The sequence below is a fragment of the Littorina saxatilis genome, unplaced genomic scaffold (assembly GCF_037325665.1).
Source record: "Littorina saxatilis isolate snail1 unplaced genomic scaffold, US_GU_Lsax_2.0 scaffold_117, whole genome shotgun sequence".
Classification (NCBI taxonomy): Eukaryota; Metazoa; Mollusca; class Gastropoda; order Littorinimorpha; family Littorinidae; genus Littorina; species Littorina saxatilis.
The window spans coordinates 246893-251491 of record NW_027129116.1 but is presented as its reverse complement, the minus strand read 5'-3'; the positions used below and the strand labels follow the sequence as shown (position 1 = coordinate 251491).

The window sequence follows — 4599 nt, the reverse complement described above, 5'->3', positions numbered from 1 at the left end:
TCACAGAAAACAAAGTGGTGCATGCATTTTCCGCACCCCACATGAGAAAAAGAGGCCCATCATTGTGCGTACCCATAAGCATAGTTTTATCATCAAAATGTGTTGGTTAAATTCACAAATGTGACCAATACGCATAAACCTTGCATGAATTCCCAGGATAATGGGAAACTGGTCATGACTGAGAACTGATGAACAGTTAAGATACACCCGTGAACCGTGATGACATCTGGCATCCTCCAAAAAGCACACACTCAAGGTAACATTTAAAGCCTAAAGAGCGTCTAACAATAACATGTCACTCTCACAAGATCTTGCTACAGTTATCTGGGGAAAATAGCACAGGCATGACTGGTCTGCTTCAACAATAGCATTCAAAGCCACCTACCGGTGATCACTCCTTCAACAGATCCATCATGTGCCTTCAACATCTTCCACACTCAACAGTAAAAAGATGACTCCATCGAACAGTAGCACAGGCTCTGGCTCCACCATGATTCTTTGGCGACCAATTACTAAATTAGTCGCATCAGGTCCATCTGCTCCTGTAGAACCTTCTCCAGCAGCAAGAACTGATGTTTATCTTGCCGCTCTGCGCTGCTCGTAGTCTTGTGTCCGCTGAATAGAAGAAAAGAAGAACAAAAAGTCATTTACATGAAGCAATACATATTTTAGACAATCTGTCGGCCTGAAAAGAAACCATCAGCACTAAAAAACAATCTGAGCAAATGTTCAAAGTAAACGTGACATCTCTATATTTTTGAATTCAGGAGAAGATGAGGAATATATATATTGCAATCAATTTTTAAAGGGGCATACAGAGTGGCATTTGATGGGGTAAAAAGATGTAGGGACTCAGCAGTTGGAGATGAAAATTTTTGTGTGTATTTACTTCAAGCAGATTTTTATTTTTTTTTTTTTAGACAGAAGAACAAACACACACTAAAAATCCTTGTTTAAAGTTGAACTGACCTTAACTTTTCCTCCAAACACTAGAACTTTTTGTATTCATTCAAAAATATTCATCAAAAAGGTTAAATTTTAAATTCAATTTTGCAGACTTTGGATGAAAAGTTACTCTTCTCTGGCATCCCGCGGACACAGTTCACACTTTCTCATCAATGAGATGCCTGTGTTAATTAAAAACAAACATCAATAAAACTATTAAAATAAAATAAAAATTTAAATATAAAAATAAAATCGACCAACCGCCCCCACCCGATTTTTTTTCCCTTTGCTGGAAACAATACATTTGTTTCACTAAAACAGTAAAAGAGATCAGCTGAATTTGTTTGACACATCTGGTTATAACTAAAAGAATAAAACACAAAATAAGCCAAAGTCACAGAACAAAAAGACGCTGTCAGTGTCAGTGTCACTATCAATGACTCTGAATGAGACACTCATTGCTATCGAGCCATACCTGTTCATCTTCACCTTGCCGGGACGGAACGACAGTCTGCGTTACTGGCATCGGTGGCGGTGTTAAGGTCACTGTCCATCTCAGCTTTCTTCACCTTCAGTTCAAACAAGCAGTGAGCACCGTCATACTCAAGTCAAAGCTTTCTGAAAAAATAAATACTTGGAAGTTAAATAGGATCACATTGATTCCCAAACCTAACAGTAACAGTAACACGCAAACATCAAAACTGGAATATTAATTATTAAATATAAGCATCTCAATTTCACTAAATTAGTATATTTATTTTCTCTGTGATGTATTTTTTATTTTTATTTCAAAAAAATCTGTTTTTCAACTTTATCACTGGCCACTGCACACGCTGACACAGCCTCTGCCTGCCTCTCTAGTCTATGCATGCCTCGGGAACAAGGGTAATTTTTCTCTTTTCCGAGACTCAGACACAGAATATTCCACTATCATGACTATGAGTCTATGTCAGTATGCGGAACTGAAAGTTGAACATCTGTGGAAAAATAAAAAGATACAAATAAAAAAAAACAGATATATGAAGAGCCTATTAGTATTACTACTAAAGCTCCTGACAACTGCTGCCGCAATGACTCGACCAGATTAGGAACCAACCAAAGTTCACCAAGAAACAGACAATATGAGACATAAAATGATCAACGAAAATTCAGTTTTTATGGTGCCGTGAGCGACCCGCGAATCGGGATTCGGATGGTATTTTCACTCTTCCACAACTCCTTAAAAACAAACCACTGCATCAATCAACTTTATGTTTTTGGAAAAGTTAGTTCATTCATCCATCTTTCAGACAAAACAAACATGAATGAATAGAACAGTGTTCTTCTAGGCGGAAAAAAAATCGAAAGTGTGAGAAATTCTCTCTGCCATCAAACTCGGAAGCCGAAGCCGCGAGCTATCAAAAATTCAAATTCCCAAATCTTTCCTTCAGTTGATCAACTTACCTATTCTTGAAAGAAGTCAATCTTCATTTCAGAGAGAAGGATAAGATTACCTTGCATCCAATAAGCAAGTCAAAAATACAAGTCAATATGAAGAAAAAGCAAAAAAACGCCGATACAATGTGGATTTGACAGACTTCTTGCCAACAGGAAGTTGGAGATTGTCTGATTGAAGTAGGTCTGACAGACAAGGGAAATAACTTCAATAAATTGCTCTTTTCAGTCAAGGTAACTGTCTCCCCTGAAATTGAACTTTCATGGATATTTTCTTCCAAAGCAAAATAAAATAAAATGAAAATATGCTGAGAACACATTTTATGTAACCATTAACATCAGCCTTTATTTTGAGTAGATAATTAGTTTCAAAGTTACTTTAGTTTACATTTTTTTGTTTAATCTGAATTTTTTAAATGTTTTTATCGTTTTGTTATGGGTGTTCATATAGATTTCAGTTATCTTTTCTGTTCATATAATATTTTTATTATGCTTTGCCTAGATTTTTCCACGACATTATTTTGTGGAAAGCTGATTCCTACAACAATACCAAATCCCCATTACAATAATTATATTACATGCTAAAACAATTATAATGATAATACAAATTAAAATAATCATATTTATTTTAAGATAAAAATAATCAGGATAACAATTAAGCAAATAAATGTTAGTAATAACAAAATGATTAAATAAAAATTAAATGGGAAAACCATTACATAAAATAAAAATATTTTATTAAACTTTTAAATGCATTTTTTTTTAACCGAAACTGTCTTAAGATAAACTGATTGTTTAGATAACGGATTGAAAGTTTTTATGCAATTTTTTTTCTAAAAAAAAAAAAAGAAGTTTTTGAAGAAGAATAACTATTCATAACCAAAATTTAAAAGTAAATATTTTTTAATAACATAAAATATAATAAATTATTTCATGAAGTAAATGCATAAACCCACGGTATAAAATTAGGAAAAACAAAAATTGCAATCACCTTTTCATTGAATCCATGCGTGCTAAACACTGCGTGGTGAAGTCGTTTCGAATGCGACAATCTGCGTAAAAGTTGGCGAAAAGTAACGCGCGCGAAGCGAAGGTGTCACGAGGCCGTACGCATCCCCGCATGAAAAACGCAGAAATAACGCATGCGTCACGCAGAATCATGCTGGCTGGGTTACTAACTTCGCGCCAAACTACACTAGACCGGTTCACGACAAATTAGAGCAGAGCTTCGACACGTTCAACGGCTACCGACAACACACATGGAGCACCCAGCTCGCAGTGTCACAAATCGCGTTTTCTGCTCTACTCTAAATGTTCGCTCTTTTAAAGACAGGGCACTTCCGATTCCCTGTGGCGATAAGCCAATGGGGAGGCTACCTTGTGTCAGACAACGGGGGGCGTTCTACTTAATGCCTGCCCAATGAAAGGGATCGTTACCGAGGCATGAAGCCGGGTCGGTGTCACGCACCGGAAATATTACGCACAGCGGATAAGGCTCATTAGATTACAAGCAGTGTCAAAGCTGATACACAGAAGGGGGAGGGGGGGGGGGGGGTAAGAGACTAAAACCTCCAAGCCACCTGGCATCTTCTATGATGTACCCTGTCAAAAGAAATGACACCCGCTTGACAAAACGCGAGTCCAACGATACAGACAGGCTGGCGGCACATTACATAACGACCACCTAAACCTGAGATAAGAGATTAGAAATGCATCCGGTCGGGGTCTACCCTACGATAGTAAACACACAATAAAGTACAATGCACAAAGACAACCAGGTATTATTTAGTCACTCCTTAGGCACTGATGGTTAGAGGTTACGCTGCTGCTTCTCATCATTTCAAGTTTGGGATTTCCTAGCACAAAGGGCATTTTTTAAAGGTAAACCCAATGTGACTAGCACACACACACAGGGAATAGCTATAGACAGGGGAGGCAACTGGGTCGGGCAGGAGATAATCACACACAAAGAGACGGGGTACGCCACTTGGCTACAATTGTGTTCGTGTTGATGACGGCTTCATAAAACAAATCAGCGAATCTATCGTGAGGAAGACGTTTATGTACAAATCACCGAACCCAACCCCTTTTTTGTGTGCATTTTTCTGAAGAATAAACTGCATGTGGTTAATTTCATCCGTTTATTGCTTGTCGAAACGAGCCATAAGGCTTTAGAATAAAAGATTTCACGCATTGCTTGGCCATCTGATCACAGATGAG

The 4599-nt window shown here is 37.6% G+C and overlaps 1 long non-coding RNA gene across 1 annotated transcript; it reads right to left on the bottom strand.

Moving 5' to 3' along the window:
- Positions 1-393: 393 nt before the first annotated feature.
- Positions 394-2693, bottom strand: LOC138957396 (uncharacterized). Its single transcript, XR_011453017.1, has 3 exons — positions 2389-2693; positions 1421-1563; positions 394-615 (listed from the first exon to the last, which is right to left on the bottom strand). It is a non-coding gene; the product is annotated as an uncharacterized lncRNA (long non-coding RNA).
- Positions 2694-4599: the final 1906 nt, after the last annotated feature.